Source organism: Chiloscyllium punctatum, chromosome 2 (genome assembly GCF_047496795.1).
Source record: "Chiloscyllium punctatum isolate Juve2018m chromosome 2, sChiPun1.3, whole genome shotgun sequence".
Classification (NCBI taxonomy): Eukaryota; Metazoa; Chordata; class Chondrichthyes; order Orectolobiformes; family Hemiscylliidae; genus Chiloscyllium; species Chiloscyllium punctatum.
Genome location: NC_092740.1, coordinates 143067550 through 143089581, shown reverse-complemented (window position 1 = coordinate 143089581; position 22032 = coordinate 143067550). Strand labels below are relative to the sequence as shown.

Below are 22032 nucleotides of genomic sequence, written 5' to 3'. Positions count from 1 at the left end.
GAGGAGTGCAATGAGAGAAAGAGTTCACTGTGTACTCCACAATGAAAGTATAGACAATCTAGATGGCCCATTTGTGACTGGGTCTTTGTACATTTGATCTTTACCTGTGTCTTTGACGCATTTTACAATATTGATACATTTTGACTCAGAAACACGCAGTCTGACATTTTCGGTAATCATTAACCCACTGCATGTTTAACATTGCTCAATATGTCACTGAGCATCCATCTCTTTATATAAACCTTCATTATGCGTTCCAAGTAAACAACTGCACAGTACTGACCCAACCACTGCAGGACAATGAGACTATTTTCCGGTTTTGTTCTTTTCTCCTCGTTGTTATTCTATGTCATGGGTAAGTTACTCCTCATTCCATTGTTTGCCATTATGGACTTTAATCACTCCCGGCACTCTTTCTTGTTATTTTGTTTCTGAACTAAGTAATAGACTTACCACTAATGAACTTAATTCTGTTTGTGGAGGAGCCGGTGTTGGACTGGGGTGGACAAAGTTAAAAATCACACAACACTAGGTTATAGTCCAACAGGTTTATTTGGAAGGACTAGCTTTCAGAGTGCGGTTTCTTCATCAGGTAACTAGTGGGGCTGGATCATAAAACGCAGAATTTATAACTAAGGATCACAGTGTCATGCAATTAAAACGATATATTGAATAAGCCTAGATTACTGTTAAGTCTTTCATCTTTTAGAATGGGTTGCAGGTTTTGGTTCATTAATAGATAAATCCCAGAATTTCTTTGCAGAAGTGTATTTGCAAATGCATTCCATTCTTGCTCAAAAAGCACACAACCCAAAGCAGCCAATGCAGGTAGCCAAATCCATGCAACACTCTACAAATTCCTCCTTTGAAACCGAACCAATCTGACCCAAGAACGGGACACAGGCAGACCTGTCCCACTGGTTACCTGATGAAGGAACAGTGTTCTGAAAGCTAGTGCTTTAAAATAAACCTGTTGGACTATAACCTGGCATTGTGTGATTTTGAACTTAATTCTGTAAGCACCTTATACTTTCCACTGTAATTGGTTAAGCCTAAAGTGACAATGAAGGGTGAATTGCCTGGTTGTTCTCGAGAGCAATTTCATCCACAACGCACTTGCGATGCTGCCTCACTTGTTCACTAGAGAGTTTTATGTCCTGCTATAGGTCGGAGAAGAGTTTGACTTCAAACTTTGAATGGAACTTACTCTTAATGATGTGATGGTTTTGGGAATGGTGTTAACTTTCCTAAATACCCACTGTACCCCATCCCTCCAGTATAAAGAATTCACAACTGTGTAAAATAAGTAGTTTCAAATCATTTCTACCTTCATTAATATGCTCCAAATGAAGTCCAATGCATTCTTGTAATATTAAAAAAAATTTCTCAGCCTCACTCTTGTTGAATTGCAATTTAGAATAATATCAGGTTGCTATTAAGTGAAGGTATTGATGGTGATGCTTTTAACTCCATATAGCATACTAATACTGAGAAACTAAGCCATATAGTGCCTGGTTTTTCAGGCCTCTTAACCTTCTCATATTGATGGGCATAATTTTAGCTCTTACAGCCAGAAGTGTGCCACACCTCGAACTGGAATGTGGATGTGTTTGCATCAGCAGTGCACATGAAGAAAACTTGCCAATTACATTGGGATCCTGCACCTCTTTCAGGACCCATTTTCAATGGCACTATCCTCGAGCACACTACACACGCTGAACTCACATGGTGTAATGTGGCACAAATTGTGAGGAAGGCCCTCAAAAATGAATCTGGAGCTGAGATGTGCAAAACTGCATGTCCTAGCCCTATATGACAATAATGCAGGCAGTGATCTGCCAGACATAAATTGTCCCTCCCTCAATCACTGCTACCTACACTCACAAACCACTAATTGCCCATGGGCCACCTCAAATCCCAATTACACATACTTCCTCATTTACTTGGGGGTCAAAGTGATTCCAGCAACAACTTAAGTGTCTTTAATGATTCCATCTTCATTCAATGAGGCCTATGGATTAATAGGGGCCTTCATTGGTCAAGCTCAGTGTCTGTGATCTGTGCCCAAATTTCTAGAACAACTATCTGTATCATGCTCAACAGGTATGTAACCAGTGTCTTATATGAAGGAATATCCTCACACGTTCTCTAGATAGAATTCTTTTTCCTGTTTGATTTCCATGATATGAGGCTCATCTATAGGTAAAGGTGAAGTCACCATTTTCTTAACAGACTACTCTCTCATTCGAGAGAGACGACTAGTGGTGGTTTAACCTGAGGGGCACCACAACTCAGACAAGGGGAGAGAGTTGAGAAGGAAAGTCCTTCATGGTAACCTTAGTCAGAATCGAACCTACGCTGTTGGCATTACTCTGCATTGCAAGCGATGTAAGTTAATTGTTGAAATAAGGAAGCGAACAGTTGACACAAGCTTCTTGGTTAAATCCTTGCTGCTTTTGAGATAAGTGTTGATCGTGTTCTCTATTTTAAGTCAACTATACAAGATCCTGAACTGTTTTTGCTTCATCGTGAATATGATTTTTCTCTCATGCCACTCTTTTATCTTGTTGATTCACTTTTATTCCATTGTCTCTCGTTTTTAACTCATAATTTCTCCATTTTTAATATATTTTGATTCTAATTGATTTTCATGATTTTGTTTCTAACATTTCTTGTCTTGAAGCTTTTTATTATTTTCCCCTCTCTTGTGATTAGCAACAATTATCAAATGAGTGCTCAGCACAGACCACCAGAAATAAAGTAAGTACACAGTCCAAGTGTTGGGAAATTGCCTGTATTTGGGAATCCTTAAAAATTAAACTTGCTGACCATACCAAGATCAGAGATGAAAACGATTACAATCCAGCGACAAATACGATTGTATAATTATGAAGGCTGAGCCTTGAATTAAACATCGTGTTCAACAAAATGGAAATACTGGATCTATTCCTAGAAGATTGACAAGGAGGGACTGCACATCATGAAAAACTACTGGAGAAAGCAAAAGAAAGTTGCACTATTTATACAAACCATGGGTTTAGTGAATGCCTCAGAATATTATTTAGTTTTGTCCTTTCAATGAGTCTTTATAGGATGGTTTTGCTTGTCAATGTATAATCTAACCAAAGCATGCAAAATGTGTTGTTTTCGTAAGGCTCATAATTCAGAAACTATTTTTGATCCTGTTATTTTAATTTTTATAGCTGTAAACTTTGAAACAGGAATGGAGGTAAGCAGTCCATTTTTACCCTTCAATGTTAAAGCTGTTGTGATTTAGAACGCAACTATTTTCACTTTGTGATCTAGATTTCATGCAATTATGTCTGAAAAATCACTCACATGACAAAGCGCCTGTGACTCACTCTCATTCCAGAGCGCCTGTGACTCACTCTCATTCCAGAGCGCCTGTGAGTCACTCTCCATTCCAGAGCGCCTGTGACTCACTCTCCATTCCAGAGCGCCTGTGACTCACTCTCATTCCAGAGGCCTGTGACTCACTCTCCATTCCAGAGCGTCTGTGACTCACTCTCCATTCCAGAGCGTCTGTGACTCACTCTCCATTCCAGAGCGCCTGTGAATCACTTTCCATTCCACAGCGCCTGTGACTCACTCTCATTCCAGAGCTCCTGTGACTCACTCTCCATTCCACAGCGTCTGTGACTCACTCTCCATTCCAGAGGCCTGTGACTCACTCTCCATTCCACAGCGTCTGTGACTCACTCTCCATTCCAGAGGCCTGTGAATCACTCTCCATTCCAGAGCGCCTGTGAATCACTCTCCATTCCACAGCGCCTGTGACTCACTCTCATTCCAGAGCTCCTGTGACTCACTCTCATTCGAGAGCTCCTGTGACTCACTCTCATTCGAGAGCTCCTGTGACTCACTCTCATTCCAGAGCGCCTGTGACTCACTCTCATTCGAGAGCTCCTGTGACTCACTCTCCATTCCAGAGCGCCTGTGACTCACTCTCCATTCCAGAGCGCCTGTGAATCACTCTCCATTCCAGAGCGCCTGTGAATCACTCTCCATTCCAGAGCGCCTGTGACTCACTCTCCATTCCAGAGCGCCTGTGAATCACTCTCCATTTCAGCGCGCCTGTGAAACAGTCTCCATTCCAGAGCGCCTGTGACTCACTCTCATTTCAGAGCGCCTGTGACACACTCTCCATTCCAGAGCGCCTGTGACTCACTCTCATTTCAGAGCGCCTGTGACTCACTCTCATTCGAGAGCACCTGTGACTCACTCTCCATTCCAGAGCGCCTGTGACTCACTCTCTCATTCGAGAGCTCCTGTGACTCACTCTCCATTCCAGAGCGCCTGTGACTCACTCTCATTTCAGAGCGCCTGTGACTCACTCTCATTCGAGAGCTCCTGTGACTCACTCTCCATTCCAGAGCGCCTGTGACTCACTCTCATTCCAGAGCGCCTGTGACTCACTCTCATTCCAGAGCGCCTGTGACTCACTCTCATTCGAGAGCGCCTGTGACTCACTCTCATTTCAGAGCGCCTGTGACTCACTCTCCATTCCAGAGTGCCTGTGACTCACTCTCATTCCAGAGCGCCTGTGACTCACTCTCATTTCAGAGCGCCTGTGACTCACTCTCCATTCCAGAGTGCCTGTGACTCACTCTCCATTCCAGAGTGCCTGTGACTCACTCTCATTCCAGAGCGCCTGTGACTCACTCTCATTCCAGAGCGCCTGTGACTCACTCTCATTCCAGAGCGCCTGTGACTCACTCTCATTCCAGAGCGCCTGTGACTCACTCTCCATTCCAGAGTGCCTGTGACTCACTCTCATTCCAGAGCGCCTGTGCCTCACTCTCCATTCCAGAGCGCCTGTGACTCACTCTCCATTCCAGAGCACCTGTGACTCACTCTTATTCGAGAGCTCCTGTGTCTCACTCTCCATTCCAGAGCTCCTGTGACTCACTCTCATTCGAGAGGTCCTGTGACTCACTCTCATTCGAGAGCTCCTGTGAATCACTCTCATTCCAGAGCGCCTGTGACTCACTCACATTCGAGAGCTCCTGTGACTCACTCTCCATTCCAGAGCTCCTGTGACTCACTCTCATTCCAGAGCACCTGTGACTCACGCTCATTCCAGAGCGCCTGTGAGTCACTCTCCATTCCAGAGCGCCTGTGACTCACTCTCCATTCCAGAGCGCCTGTGACTCACTCTCATTCCAGAGCGCCTGTGACTCACTCTCATTCCAGAGCGCCTGTGACTCACTCTCATTCCAGAGCGCCTGTGAGTCACTCTCCATTCCAGAGCACCTGTGACTCACTCTCCATTCCAGAGCGCCTGTGACTCACTCTCCATTCCAGAGCGGCTGTGACTCACTCTCCATTCCAGAGCGCATGTGACTCACTCTCCATTCCAGAGCGCCTGTGACTCACTCTCATTTCAGAGCGCCTGTGACTCACTCTCCATTCCAGAGCGCCTGTGTCTCACTCTCCATTCCAGAGCGCCTGTGACTCACTCTCATTCCAGAGCGCCTGTGACTCACTCTCATTCCAGAGCACCTGTGACTCACTCTCATTCCAGAGCGTCTGTGACTCACTCACATTCCAGAGCGTCTGTGACTCACTCTCCATTCCAGAGCGCCTGTGACTCACTCTCCATTCCAGAGCGCCTGTGACTCACTCTCATTCCAGAGCGCCTGTGACTCACTCTCATTCCAGAGCGTCTGTGACTCACTCTCCATTCCAGAGCGCCTGTGACTCACTCTCCATTCCAGAGCGCCTGTGACTCACTCTCATGCCAGAGCGCCTGTGACTCACTCTCATTCCACAGCGTCTGTGACTCACTCTCCATTCCAGATGCCTGTGAATCACTCTCCATTCCAGAGCGCCTGTGAATCACTCTCCATTCCACAGCGCCTGTGAATCACTCTCCATTCGAGAGCTCCTGTGACTCACTCTCATTCGAGAGCTCCTGTGACTCACTCTCATTCCAGAGCGCCTGTGACTCACTCACATTCGAGAGCTCCTGTGACTCACTCTCCATTCCAGAGCGCCTGTGACTCACTCTCATTCCAGAGCGCATGTGACTCATTCTCATTCCAGAGCACCTGTGCCTCACTCTCCATTCCAGAGCGCCTGTGCCTCACTCTCCATTCCAGAGCGCCTGTGACTCACTCTCCATTCCAGAGCGCCTGTGAATCACTCTCCATTCCAGAGCGCCTGTGACTCACTCTCCATTCCAGAGCGCCTGTGAATCACTCTCCATTTCAGAGCACCTGTGAATCACTCTCCATTCCAGAGCGCCTGTGACTCACTCTCATTTCAGAGCGCCTGTGACTCACTCTCATTCCAGAGCGCCTGTGTCTCACTCTCCATTCCAGAGCGCCTGTGACTCACTCTCATTCCAGAGCACCTGTGACTCATGCTCATTCCAGAGGCCTGTGCCTCACTCTCCATTCCAGAGCGCCTGTGCCTCACTCTCCATTCCAGAGCGCCTGTGACTCACTCTCCATTCCAGAGCGCCTGTGACTCACTCTCATTCCAGAGGCCTGTGCCTCACTCTCCATTCCAGAGCGCCTGTGACTCACTCTCCATTCCAGAGCGCCTGTGACTCACTCTCATTTCAGAGCACCTGTGACTCACTCTCATTCCAGAGCGCCTGTGACTCACTCTCCATTCCACAGCGCCTGTGACTCTGACTCTCTCTCCATTCCAGAGCGCCTGTGACTCACTCTAATAGACAGATCAATGATCATAGAGTTGTGCAGCACGGAAACAGGCCCTTCGGCCCAACCCAACCAGGTTTCCTAAACTGAACTAATCCCATTTGCCTGCATTTGGCCCATATCCCTCTAAACCGTTCCTATTCAGTTGTTTATTTTAAACCTTGGACTGAAAGATTTTTGTTCGGTTCTCCTTGCTGACACTGATGCATGCACTATGCACTGCTTTAAATTGTGTGTGTGCAGATTTCAGGGGTATGCAGCATGGGAGAAGATTTGGGGGTGAAAGGGGAAGATTGGGACCAGGAAGCAGAGGGCGAGGTGGGGAGGACCTGAGAAGAAGAGAGATCAGGATCTGGGAAAGAATGCAGGGTAAGATGTGGGAGGATGTTATTGGGGGGGAGGCGCAAAGAATGGGAGTCAGGGTTGGGTGCCAGGGAGAGGACCTTCCAGCTCTTGGACCATTCTTGCACCACCCCATTCCCAGTTCCTGGACCCTCCTTGTCATTCCCTATGCCCTTCTGCTTCTGGTTCCTTGTCCCTTCTCTTTCTGGGGACTCCATGTCCCCTCTGTCATTCCAGAGTTCCTGATAATCACTCTCGTTCTAGAGTGCCAGTGACTCACTCTCATTCCAGACCGCCTGTGAGGCAGTCTCCATTCCCAGGGTTTTTATAACCATTCCCAGGCAAGTTCCCAATTTGTTACAATTCTAAATGGGTATCCCTAACTGGTTATGTTCCCTTGTGAGAAAGGATAAACTGGCTCAATTCCAGCCTCAGCTGGTTGCAACAAAGTTAATTTAGAAACGATCCCTTCCATCATTTATAACCTTTTTCCAAAAGTGGTTATTGCTGTAAATGGAGTTATTTTAACCACGATTTAAAGAAACAGTAAGTTATTACCTACTAAAACATGATAAAAGATAGCAAAATGGACACATATACATAGAAATGAGAGGTGAGTCCAAAAGCTAAAGGTTAAAAAATGTACACCATTCACTCTTTGACTTGTCTGTTATAAACAGAGATTTTTGTCATTAAAGTGGGTGGCTTTAGTCGCACTGATTTTGACAGTCTAGTTTTTTGGAGATTCTTGGTTCTGTAGATAGCTGAATGGAGTTTGCTCAGTTTCCTTCAACAGTATTTGTTGACTTATTTTCAGTAGAGAGAGTTTATATCTTTCTACCCACACAGACAGGGTTGGCTAAATTATTCAAGTGCGTTCTTTCACATCATTAACTGATGAAGCAATCTTAGATTGTTTTGATTTCTCCTTTGACATGTTCAACATCACTCCATTTTACACTTGGTTCCTGGCGGCCTGCATACAATATTGATTTGTTGTCACACTTTCTTCTTGCTGAGTGTATTGAAAGACATTTATGTCATATTTGGTGTTTTTCCTGAAACTGATGCAGGTTGTTGGTGTATTTTTATTTGTGCTGTTGTCATTTTGCTCAGAAATGTCTCAAAAATTTTGATTTATTATTGTCACATGTACCTAAGTACAGTGAAAAGTTTTGATTTGCATGCAATATAGGCAGATCATGCCATATAAAGAACATAGGGTAATAGAACAGACTGAGAATACAAAGTTACGACTGCAAAGAAGATGCACGAAATGCAAGGTCAACAATTGATTTGAAATTTGAGAGGTTCATTCAGAGGTCTTGGGGGAACGAAGCTGTTCTTGAAACTGTAAGTACGTGTGTTTAAGTTTTTGTATTTTCCAGGAGGAAGTGAAGACTGCAGCTGCTGGAGATCAGAGAGGAGAGTGTGGTGCTGGAAAAGCACAGCAGGTCAGGCAGCATCCGAGGAGCAGGAGAATTAACATTTTGGGTGTATGAAGGGCTTATGTCTGAAACGTTGATTCTCCTGCTCCTCGGATGCTGTCTGACCTGCGGTGCTTTGCAGCACCACACTCTCAACATTTTGTATCTTTTGCTTGACAGAAGAAGTTGGAAGAGGTCATAACTGGGTTGGGAGGGATCTTTGGTGATGTTAGCTGCCTTTCCTATCTTCTTATTTGAGTCCTGTGTTAAGGCCTTTCTGCCCTTAGCATTTCTGCCTGCAAAAGCTGCCATTGTTGCCTTTGAAAAGTTATAGCCACCATGCAAATGGAGATGTTAGCTTGGAGAGCACATCAAACTGTGATCAATTAAGAGTAGTGGCATTTTGCAGAACCATGAATGATAATGCTTGGCAAGGAGCTGGGATAGCATTGTTTTTATAGAAGACCTCTCTATTTTGGACTCTGTGCAGGTCTCTCAGTTGCTAATCTCAAACTGAAGCACTGCCTGTGTTTGTGTGTTTGTTAACAGCCTTAAGTTCCAACATGTTCCACAAATTTCCCAATTAAATATGTCTCCAGTAAGTAGACAAACACCTTCCAAAGCAATTTTCCATATTTTCACTATCCTCATTGCAACTGTAAAATTCTCAGGAAGGAAACCGCAAGAACTTCCAAAACAGAACTTCAGAAGCTGTTAATGGATGCTTCTACATAGACATCCACCATGATATAGACACCTTTTGACAACACCCGTGCTTCCCTTTCTGACAAAGAATAAAGCATCCAAACTGGGGGCCCTGTGGTGCAATGGTAATGTCCATACCTCTGAACCAAGACTCCTGGGCTCAAGTCCCTCCAACTCCAACCAGAGGTGTGTAATAACATCACTGAACAGGTTGAGTAGAAACTACATCAGGTGACCAAATGGAGTGCAGTGGTAGTGTCCCATCTCTGAGTTGGGAGACCCAGGTTCACATCCCACCTACTCCAGAGGTCTGTACTAACATCACTGAATGCGTTGGTTAAAAATATCAATGATGTGAAGGTGCTGGTATTGGACTGGGGTGGACAAAGTTAAAAATTATGTAACACCAGGTTGTAGTCCAACAGGTTTATTTGGAAATACTAGCTTTCAGACTGCTGCTCCTTCATCAGGTAACTAGTGGACAGGATCATAAAACAAAGAATTTATAGCAAAAGATCACAGTGTCATGCAATTAAAATGATATACTGAACAAACCTAGACTGCTGTTAAATCTTTCATCTTTTAGAATGGGTTGCAGGTTTCAGTTCATTAATATGTAAATCCCAGAACTTCTTTTAAGTCACCTTCTCGAGATAATTTAAGGTTTTATGAAAAAAGGTGACATCTCAGCTCAGACAATGTATTAAGGATGTGAGATTAGAGTTTGTATTCCAATCTTGAGTCAGACTGTTTCCATTTTCAAAGTAAGAATTTATAAAATGTTATATGGATTGATTGCCTGCAGGTTGTGTGCTTTTTGAGCAAAAATATAATGTATCTGCAAATACAATTCTGCAAATGCAAATTCATCCCATAGACTTATAAGTGTGTGTGTGTGCATATGAGAGAGAATGTGTGAGTGTGAATGCGCGTGAGAGAATGTGTGTTTACGTGCGTGCATGCTTGGTAGAGTGTGCGCGTGAGTGTGACGGAGTGTAAGCCTGTGAGTGTGTGTGTGCGTGGAGGTTGTATGTGCATGTGTCCGTGTGTATGTGTGTGTGAATGTATAGTGTAGTGGGTCACCTGCAGTGTGACATTAACCCAAGGTCCCGGTTGAGACCACCCTCATGAGTACGGAACTTGGCTATTAGCCTCTGCTCGGCCACTTTGTGTTGTTGCATATCCTGAAGTCCTTCAAGGTGGACTTCGGGATATGCAACAATGCACAGTGGCCGAGCAGAGGCTAATAGCCAGGTTCAGTACCCATGAGGATGGCCTCAACCGGGACTTTGGGTTAATGTCACACTGCAGGTGACACCATTACACTATACAGTCTCTCACACGCATGCACACACACTCTTACATACTCACACAAACCCTCTCTCATGCACATGCTCTCTCTCAGCCATACACACATACAACCCCCACACTCACACCCATGCACAAACCCTCTCACAGGCTTGTACTCCATCACACTTACGCACGCACTCTACCAAGCATGCACACACACAAACACACTCTCTGACACGCACTCACACGGATACACTCACATGCACACACACAAACACACTCTCTGACACGCACTCACACGGATACACTCACATGCACACACACTCTTTCTCTCTCTCTCTCTCAGTCTCTCCCTCACATGCAAATCTAGGGATGAATTTGCATTTGCAGAATTGTATTTGCAGATACATTCTATTTTTGCTCAAAAAGCACACAACCTGCAGTCAGTCAATGCAGGCAGTCAATCCAGATTTATACATTTTATAATTTCCTACTTTGGAAATAGAACCAGTCTAACTCAAGATTGGGACAAAGTTAAAAATCACACAACACCAGGTTTATTTGAAAGCTCTAGCTTTCAAAGCGCTGTTCCTTCAACAACTCATTGTGGAGCATAAGACACAGAATTTATAGCAAAAGCTTACAGTGTCATGCAACTGAAATGATATATTAAACAAAACCTGGATTGTTGATAACTAAGGTTATCTCAAGAAGGTAACTTGAAAGAACTACTGGGATTTACTTATTAACGAGCCGAAACCTGCAACCCATTCTAAAAAATGAAAGACTTAACAATAATCCAGGTTTGTTCAATATATCATTTCAGTTGCATGACATTGTAATCTTTTGCTTTAAATTCTATGTCTTATGGTTCTGCTCCAAAACTACCTGATGAAGGAGCAGTTCTCCGAAAGCTAGTTTTTCCAAATAAACCTCCTGTTGAACTCTAACCTGGTGTTGTATTTTAACTAAAAATACCAAAGCATTAAATTGTAGAACACCTGATTTTACTGTTCATTTGAGAATAATACTTATGTCAACATATTCAATGATCCACAAATTATTCTGTTTGATTTTACAGCCAAACTGTAAAATAACAAGACATATCACTGGAGTGTGTTCCCGAATCTATGACCCAGTCTGTGGAACTGATGCGATTACGTATAGCAACGAATGTACTCTCTGTGCTTCAAGACGGTACAACCACACTCTTAATGTCATAGTCATAGAGTCATAGATGTACAGCACGGTCCTTTTAGAAAAATAAAAACTTAGTGTCCTCAAGTTCTTTGGGTTTTGAAAACATGTAACATTCTTATCAGTACAAACAAACTGGAGAATATACATATATTATTCTCTATGTATCCCAAGAGGTGCCTCCAGCCTGCGTAGTATTTACTCAGTCAGGTAGACTGTACATTCTTAAAAAAACCTATTAGAATATCTATACCTGATTCTTCTGAAATGTGATAAATAACATTTCCAATAACTAAATTAAACAGCTGTGTGAATTGTGTCTTGAGTGGAACTCAGTTGTGAATAGAAATAAAAATAATTTATGAACGGGGGTCAGTCAGATGTTCAGAAATTTCTGAATTTGAAAGTAGCAGATTCAAAGTTGTATAGTCTAGTCTAGCACTTTAATAGTAAATAGTATGAGTAGTGGCTCGGTGACTCAGTGGTTAGCACTGCTATCCCAGGGTGCCAGGTTCAATTCCAGCCTCAGGTGACTGCTTGTGTGGAGTTTGCACATTCTTCTCGTGCGTGCGTGGGTTTCCTCTGGGTGCTCCGGTTTCCTCCCACAATCTGAAGATGTGTGGGTCAGGTAAATTGGTCATGCTAAATTGTCCATAGTGTTAGGTGCAATAGGGGTGGGTGGGTTACTCTTCGGACGGTTGGTGTGGACTGGTTGGGTTGAAGGGCCTGATTCCACACTGTAGTAAATCTAACCGCAGGGTAATCAAATGTGTTTTCCTTTTCCTTATTATGCCAGGTGCTTTACAATTTAATAAGTTGTACTTTTACCAATGCCCATCCATCAGGTTTGCACTATATTTTAAAGGTATTCCCTACAATGAATGCCAAAAGGGAAACACCTTTATTGATCTGGACATAGTAAGCTATTCTTTATAAGTTCTTTACAGTAGCATTACTGCAATTTGAAATTGTGCAGGGGATGGAATGGTTAGGAGTTTGAGTTGGTGAAGGAAACTGAAGACAGTGGTTTAAAGCTCCCAAATATTTAACTGAATGAAAGCTCTGCTCAAAACACACTGGATCTCATAAAAACTGTGTAATAAATCAAAGACAGTGTTGGGGTGTGGTGTTTAGAGAGATAGCGATGAGGTACTCATGGCTGTAATCTCCACAAATAGAATGCGGTGTGATTTCGGGTGAGTTGCTGAGGACCAACCTCTAGACAAGAAATAGAGGAGGATCAAACTCCTTGAAGAACAAGAGATAGAAGCATAAGGAAGTGTGGTGAAAAATTATGCAGCACATTCTGTGGTCACTGCTGGGTGGAACTTGGTGAGACCTGTCCCAGCCAGATGGAGAAACAGGAAGAGATAATGGAGGAAGCTGGAGTAGTCAATGATGTGAAAAGCTGTAGACAGTTTGAGAAAGATAAGCAGGGATTGGTTTACCATCACAGTTCCAGAAGCTGCTATTTGTGATCAGAATAAAGTCCATTTTAGTGCAGAGCCAAGGGCAGAAATCTGATTTTAGACTTCTCAACTTAGAGTTGCAGGAATATTTTTGAAGACAGACATTGGAACTGCTAACATGTTCAATAATTTTGGAGAGAAAGGGGGCAATGAGTGGGTATTTTACAATGACAGATGGATCAAGAACATTTTTATTTCAAAAGGTGTGTTGACAGTAACTTTGAAGGGAGGGAGAAAGAGAGTTCAGAGGAAGTTATTTCAATCTGATAGTCCAGGTTAGAAGATAGTGGGGAAATCTACTTTAGGGGAAATTTGCTATTTTGATGAGGCCAGTTAATAAGCATATAGCATCTTCAATGTGATATTCTAAGGTGTTCCATTATCACTGAGTAACTTTTGGTGTGCAGTCCCTAACATTATATCAGTAAACTCAATAGCCCAATTGTCATAAAATCCCTACAGTACAGATAGAGGCCATTTGACCCAATGAGTCTGCACCCGCCCTCCGAAGAGCATCCTACCCAGACCTATTATGCTTATTCTCATAATCCCACATTTACAATGGCTAATCCAACTCACCTACACATTCCTGGATACTATTGGGCAATTTAGCTTGATCAATCCATCAAATCCTACACAGCTTTGGATTGTGAGAGGAACCCAGAGCACCCGGTAGAAAGCCAAACAGAGAGTGCACAAACTGTACACAGACACCCAAGGTTAGAATCGAACCTGGGCCCCTGATGCTGCGAGATCACTGAGTGCTAACCACTGGGCTGCCATGCCACCCTGTAGAAACTTCACCAAACATCATTTAAAGAAGAACTGCTCTGAAGATATAGGCAAGACTATGTCAACCTTCCAAATTGCCCCATGAAGTTGGTTGTGGACCTACTTAGAGTCATAGAGTCATAGAGATGTACAGCATGGAAATAGATCCTTCGGTCCAACCCGTCCTTGCCAACCAGATATCCCAACCCAATCTCGTCCCACCTGCCAGCAACCAGCCCATATCCCTCCAAACCCTTCCGATTCATATACCGATCTAAATGCCTTTTAAATGTTGCAATTGAACCAGACTCCACCACATCCTCTGGCAGCTCATTCCATACACGTACCATTCTCTGTGTGAAAACGTTGCCCTGTAGGTCTCTTTTATATCTTTCTCCTCTCACCCTAAACCTATGCCCTCTAGTTCTGGACTCCCCGACCCCAGAGAAAAGACTTTGTTGATTTATCCTATCCATGCCCCTCATAATTTTGTAAACTTCTATAATGTCACCCCTCAACCTTCGATGCTCCAGGGAAAACAGCCCCAGCCTGCTCAGCCTCTCCCTATAGCTCAAATTTGTCAACTCTGGCAACATCTTTGTAAATCTTTTCTGAACCCATTCAAGTTTTACAACATCTTTCCGATAGGAAGGAGATCAGAATTGCACGCAAAATTCCAACAGTGGCCTAACCAATGTCCTGTACAGCTGCAACATGACCTCCCAACTCCTGTACTCAATACTCTGACCAATAAAGGAAAGCATACCAACGCCTTCTTCACTATCCTATCTACCTGTGACTCCACTTTCAAGGAGCAATGAACCTGCACTCCAAGGTCTCTTTGTTCAGCAACACTCCCTAGGACCTTACCATTAAGTGTATAAGTCCTGCTAAGATTTGCTTTCCCAAAATGCAGCACCTCGCATTTATCTGAATTAAACTCCATCTGCTACTTCGCAGCCCATTGGCCCATCTGATCAAGATCCTGTTGTAATCTGAGGTAACCTTCGTCACTGTCCACTACACCTCCAATTTTGGCATCATCTGCAAACTTACTAACTGTACCTCTTATGCTCACATCCAAATCATTTATGTAAATGACAAAAAGTAGTGGACCGAGCACCGATCCTTGTGGCACTCCACTGGTCACAGGCCTCCAGTCTGAAAAACAACCCTCCACCACCACCTTCTGTCTTCTTCCTTTGAGTGATCATTTACAACTGTTTATTAACACAGCATAATGTACTATCTAGATCACAGAATTAACCCATTCAGACCAACAGATCCATGCGGGTGTTTCTGTTTCACACAAACCTCATCACATAGTGCTTCACCTTACCCTATCAACATTGACTAGGGAGAGAAATGGGCAATAGAAAATCAGAGCTCCATTGTACATTTCTTTCCTGAAAGAAAATGAAAAGAAAATTCAGGAAGATCTGAAATTGGAACCATTTCCTACAGTCCCTTCTTTATTGGAGCAATAAATGTTAACATAACTCCCTTTGCCTTCTGTAACTATTAGAGCAGACTAAAATAGGCAAGACCTGCAGGGCTGCTCCAAAACTGAGCGTACACTGCATTGGAAAAAATTGACTTCATTTCAGACTTTGAGTTTACTGATGCTGTGCTGCTATTCCAGGAAAACCGGGAATAACATTCGGATCCAATGGTTTGGAAAATGTGAAAATGAGGACAATTAAAGGCTTCCAGCAAACCAGGATTTCTGCGATGATACTTGACGTTGTTAAAGAACAATCATTCAGCCTTGATGTGCAAATAATTAATCAATTGTACATCACACTGCAAATGTTTGCTATAAATTCTGTGTTACGATCGAGCCCTCCACTACCACCTGATGAAGGAGCGTCGCTTCGAAAGCTAGTGTGCTTCCAATTAAACCTGTTGGACTATAACCTGGTGTTGTGTGATTTTTAACTAAATCAATTGTAATGTATTGTTGGTGTTAAAACTGATTAAATTATATACACAGTAATGTCATTAAAGCATTTTGGTTTGTAATCAAGCAGCCAGTTTTTGTTGTTACTACGTTGACAAAATTGGTGATGAGCAATTTGTTAAACACAAATCCACCGAATAGACATTTTGTGAGCTTTATTGACTGAAAATACTCTGAATATTTCATAAGATCAATGGAATTAATCATTTGGGAAGGCCATTCTTCTCTCCTTCTGCATGTCCGTCCCACATCTCATTTCAACACCGAATTGTTTCTTAATCTATTCAGAAATACATTCTATGTGGTTGTTCACTCTTTGCATGAACTTTGTGTGGTCATTCAACTTTCATTTTATTATACATCAATGTCTACTTGTATTAATATGTTAATCCCAACATTTCTTTTAAGTCACATTCTTGAGACAATTTAAGGTTTTATACAAAAAAGGTGACAACACAGTTTAGACAATGTAATAAAGTGTGAGTTCAGAGTCTGTCTGTATCCCAATCTTGAGTCAGCCTGGTTCTAATTCCAAAGTAAGGAATCATAAAGGGTTATCTGGATTGACTGCCTGCATTGACTGACCACAGTTTGGGTGTCTTTTGAGCAAAAGTAGGATGTATCTGCAAATACAATTCTGCAAATGCAAATTCACCCCATGGACTTATATGAGTGGCTTTGCCTAGATCCTAAGAACAGGTTTTTGAAAAGTGCTGTTGGCACTTTTTGGTTTGGAGAGTGAACTGACATAATTATAGGGATTATAGATCAGAAGTAGTCCATTGATTTTGAAAAGTCTTGAGGTGCTACATTGAAGTGGGAGAGTTAGGAAAATGCAAACTCCTAATTTTCCTCTAAGGAACAGTTACTGGACTCAAAATGGAAAATCTGTTGTCTATCCTCAGATGTTGCTGGACCTGCTGAGTTTTTCTAGCAATTTCTGTTTGTGTTTCAGGTTTCCAGTATTCACATTCCTTTGTTTATTTGGTGGAGGCTGGTACGATTGCAGCATTTCTAAGGCATCTGGATGGGTAGATGAATAGGAAAGGTTTAGAGGGATATGGGCCAAGTGCTGGAAATTGGGATTAGATTGAGTTAGGATATCTGGCTGGCATGGATGAGTGAGATTGAAGAGCCTGTTTCCATGCTGTTCATCTCTGTGACTCTATGACTCTAATACACAATCTTACAAACATTGTATGTCTATCAGCAAAAATAAATATTTTCCAAGTTTATCCTCCAATTTGTGCTGATGAGAAGATCCCCATCTTAAAAATCTGACATTGTTCAAGAGTAACAATTTTCTCCGTGTTCCTATAACAGTTCAAGTTTCTGTACCACCTTGTGTAATACAGGATGCATTCATTGGCGTAAGTAACCCCATCAGTTCCACAGACTGGGTGGTGTATTATGCAGGAGCTTGCAGGACGGTAGCTTGATTGCGGACAATTCGGCTGCAATACCAAACAGAATCATTTGTCGTTACTGAATCATTTGACTTAACAATTGTTCTCAAATGGACAATAAAAAGAGATATTGCAACAGTCTGTGTTTGCTGACTGGAATTGCCAGGGCCGTCCTTCTCACTGAATAGTCCTCACTGCCTGCAACGTCAATGGAGTAACTTCCTACAATGATACTCATCAATCACTGCCCACTCCTATCCCTCACTTGCTACATTCCAAGATATTCACCCCACTCACCTCCCACTCACTGTCCCAGTTGCCCCTCCAGTGTGAGGAGCGAGTGAAGGGGTGAGCAGTAGGGTGAGGGAGCAGGCAGGGAGCGAGAGGCAGCAAGGAAAGGGTCACCACAATAATGTGAGCAGCACCAACTTCCTGTTCCAGTTGGGAGATGGGAGATACAGGCATTGGAAAATCATTGGGGAAATGTAGATTCTCCAGAATGTGGGAGCAATACATTGGCTCTATCGATTAAAGAGTAAAACACAAGTGTTCTATGTCGGCGAGTGAAACACAAGGAGTTTTAGAATGGCGAGTGAGTTTGTAGAGAGTACTTGTAGAGAATCTAAGTCATTAAGTATAAACAGATATAGTCAAAAACATAAAAGCTTGAAAGGTGAAGGGTAATCATATTCTTCCTACCTCAGTTCCTGGGTCAGAGTAAACATCTGCAAAATCAAATGACAGTTGGAAAATTAGTCAAGGTACTAGTTTATCACATAGCTTATAAAAAACAACATTTTTAAAAATACCTGTAACTGTGTCAGAATGATAATGGGTTGTTCGGATATTCCAACCATTATAATTCAATCTAAGCGTTCAGTTTTACATCAATCATTGCAACAAATAGTTAAATTAGAGACAGTTATACAGGACAAGAGGCCATTCAGCTTCCTGTGTCAGTCCTAGCTCTGGACCCAGCTATGCAACTGATTCCACTCTCTCGCCTTATTTGTGGAGCTCTCTCGATACATCACTTTCAAATAGATCTCCAGCTCTCTTTTCAAACATCCATCTCCACCACTCTCCCAAGCAGTGATTCCAAATTGGAACAACTCCCTGATTAAAGAGATTTACCCTCATCTCACTCCTAACTCTGGTCCTTTATAAATCCTTCTCTTCTCAGGTTATCTATGCCCCTTCATGGTTTTATAAACCTCTGGAAGGCCACCATGGGCCTCTGATGCTCCAGGGGAAGAAAGTCCATGCCTAGTCAGCCTCCAGTCCTGGAACCACCCTTGGAAATGTTTTTCTGCACCCTTTCCAGTTTAGCAACATCTTTCCGAGGGCAGGGCGTCCAGGATTGAAAGCAATATTCTACATGTGGCCTCATCAAAATCTGATAAAGCCACAGCAATATATCCAACCTCTTATACTCAGTGCTCTGACCAAAGAAGGTAAGTGTGTCCAATGTCAACCTGTCTGCCTACAACACCATTTTCAAGAAACTGTGTACCTGCAGCCTCAGGTCTCTCTGCTTGACTCTAGGTTTCTCTTAACTGTCAAGCTGAGAATCTGGAAATTGTGACCCCTAGTTACTGACATACTAACTAATCGAAGTGGAATATCTTTCTATACCTTGTCAAAGTTATGCATAATGTGATGTTGAACATCTTTATAAGATTACCTCTTAATCTTCTCATCACTGAGAAGAATGTGCCCAATTTCACTCATCTTTCCTTATCTCTAAAGTCCCTCATTCCTAAGTATCATTCTATCAAATACCCCTTGAATATCCTTCTTAATAAATATTTTCAAAGTTACATTCCAAATTGTGCTCATGGGATGTCCTCATCCTAAAACGTTGGCAGCCTTCAACGATTATTTGGAGAGTTGTAGTGTCACTTCCATGTTTTTATACTCCCTGCCTGTATTTATGAGCTCATGAATCCTAGAAGCCTTCTCAACAACTGTTTCAACTTGCCTGGTCTCCTTCAGAGAATCCTGTACATGAACCCTGAGCTCCCTTTGGTTTTCTTCCACTTTTGATAGTTTTGTCTTGGTTATTGCCAAACCAGGAGGCAGGTTCATCAATCTGTCATTGTGTGGGAAACTGCTCTGATATGGAGAGTGAGCAGCTCTGATGTGGATTGAATGTCCACTCTTCCCTTTCTCCATGTGGTGACAGTCTCAGCCAGCTGGTTGGTGCCTGGAATGAGAAATCGTGGTGATAACCATGTCCTTCATGACCCCTTGATACAGACCACAAATGCCAAATGGAGTTAATGACAATATCTCAAAGCACTCAATTCCAAAACAGCAGACACCTTTCCATATTGAGCTGAGAATGCCTGACTGAGGCATTACCGCTGTGTTCTTACTTGGAAAACACTTTTTGTGCCCCACCTTTTGCATGGGAACCTGAGTTGTGTAATGATGGCAATCAAGCATTGGCCTTAGTCTTCTACAGCCTTGAGATGAACACAATGTGGTTTTAAAAGTGCTTCAATTTGAGAGTAGAGCTCCATAAACACAGTGGTAAGATCTGACTGAACTATGAATCAACAGTATGACCAATCTGAAGCTCACAGAGAAAACCTACTGCATCACTGTACCATTCCCACTCTCCACTCCACTGATGGCTATGTGGCGATGACATCCTTATCCAAGCCATGGTCACTTGCAAGTCCACTATTCTCCCATCCTGCACCTTTAATCCTTTCAAGGTCATCCAAAACTGTACTATTATCCTATCCCACAAGGAGCCTTGAACATCCATCACCCCTATGCTCATTGATTTGCATTAGCTCCTGCCCAAATAATTATTTCAATTGAAATATCTATTTCTAATATCTGCTGCATTGATGGCCTCACTCTTCCCTTACTCAATAACACTTTCCATGCTACAACCCTACAAAATATTGCAAGTTCCTCCAAGTCTGGCCTCATGTTCATCCTCCCGTTCTTATATCCCACTGTTGGTGTCATGGTTCAGATGTCTGGATATTAACTTCTGGAGTCACCTCTCAAAACTAACGCTGAACTTTAAAATCAAATTCTGCAACAAGAAAGAATGATTTTGTAACGGCTGTACCATGTAGTATTGAGTTCAGTGTGTTTTGAGTAATAAGCTAGAGGAAAGCAGGATTGGATATGGATCCTGAATGTAGCATTGGACCCTAATGTAAACAACAGATTATGTTATTGGACCAATCAGGATGCAAATTCCTGACCTAGTCTCATCTACCTGACATCAGTGTACGGTGGGAAGCACAGTTTCAGTTTGTAATTAGTATGTATTTTCTACTCTTCATATTGGAAGATTCAGATACCTGAGAATGATTGCTCTGAGTAGCCAAATCTCTCAGCATTAATATGTACATATGGAGTTAGACAATCGGGTACAATTACTTTTCGATAATTCCTTCCTGATAATGTCCAGGATGAGAATTTCAAAACAGTGCACCTGGAAAATGTCTGCATGACTTCAAGACTACTTGTTGCAACTTGCCTCATTTAGATCATAACAAACAAATATGGGGATGTTGTGAAAACATTTCCTTATCATTTGAAGAATTCTTTGGACAGATGTGTTATCCCTTCTTGTAGGGTATATGGGTGTTTAGGACAGATTAGCATCTTTCTCAAGACTATCAGTTGAAGTGAGTTGGAGTCAGATACTCCACCAATCGTTAACATGAAATAGTGCAGTGAGAAAATGTAGGAAAATCATCAGTATAGTTTTAAAAAAGCTATAGTGTTAATAAAGTCAGTTTCTGAAGTGACAAGGTTAATTCATTTTCTCTGAATGTTGAAGCAAACAGAACAAATCATATCCCAATGTTTTTTCAACTCTTAAACTATCGCCGATCAGATAGACGTAAAGCACCAACAGAAAACATTCTGTCTTGTTCATATGTAGCCTTCTTATTATTTAACTTATTATTTATATAATACAAACATTGATAGCAATTGAAGTATTCTTTGCACTGATGTGTTATCCTTTCTTGTAGGGTATATGGGTGTTTAGGAAAGATTAGCATCTTCCTCAAAACCATCAGTTAAAGTGAGTTGGAGTCAGATACTCCACCAATCGTTGGCATGAAATAATGCAGTGAGAAAATGTAGGAAAATTCGCAGTATGTTTTTTAAAAAGCCAATTGTTGATAAATTCCGTTTCTGAAGTGACAGAGTTCATTATTTACTCTGAATGTTGAAGCAAACAGAACAAATTAAATCCCAATGTCATTTCAATTCTTCAACTATTGCCGATCTGATAGACATAAAGCACCAACAGAAAACATTCAGTTTTGTTCATACGTAGCCTTTCTAGTATTTATAACTTATAATTTAAATAATACAAGAGATGGCAGCAATTAAATCCTAGAACGGTGACCAATGGTAATGGAGGAACTAACCTGTAACAGAGAACAAAAACATGAAGAGAAGATCAAAAACTGAGAACTGTCTCATTCTCCTGCAATGGAAACACTGGCTGGGTGCTGTGCAATCGTCCACTTTTAACACAGGTGCCACAGGATGAAGCTGGTTTACACAGATATGGGATTGTACCGTGACTCAGTAAACCACACTCAATGTTTATGTAAAATGTGTGTCCATGAACCAAAACCTCTCCGTGGTAAACAATGAGCTTAAGATCAAAGCTTCAACGATGCCACCACATGAGGGCCACGCAGATTTCCTTATCACATATCCTCATCAGGGTGATCCTGTTGGGTGAGATTTTCATATTTACATTTGGTTTCGGCTAAAATCTGC

The 22032-nt window shown here is 42.4% G+C and overlaps 2 long non-coding RNA genes across 2 annotated transcripts; one reads left to right on the top strand and one right to left on the bottom strand.

Annotated features, from left to right (window-relative positions):
- Positions 1 to 258: 258 nt before the first annotated feature.
- On the top strand, positions 259 to 11624 carry LOC140493565 (uncharacterized). Its single transcript, XR_011963714.1, has 3 exons — positions 259 to 355; positions 3204 to 3229; positions 11535 to 11624. It is a non-coding gene; the product is annotated as an uncharacterized lncRNA (long non-coding RNA).
- A 4374-nt stretch (positions 11625 to 15998) lies between these two features.
- LOC140493562 (uncharacterized) lies at positions 15999 to 21731 on the bottom strand. The gene is made up of 4 exons (XR_011963712.1): positions 21672 to 21731; positions 19238 to 19462; positions 17956 to 17981; positions 15999 to 17304 (listed from the first exon to the last, which is right to left on the bottom strand). It is a non-coding gene; the product is annotated as an uncharacterized lncRNA (long non-coding RNA).
- Between the last annotated feature and the right edge of the window lie 301 nt (positions 21732 to 22032).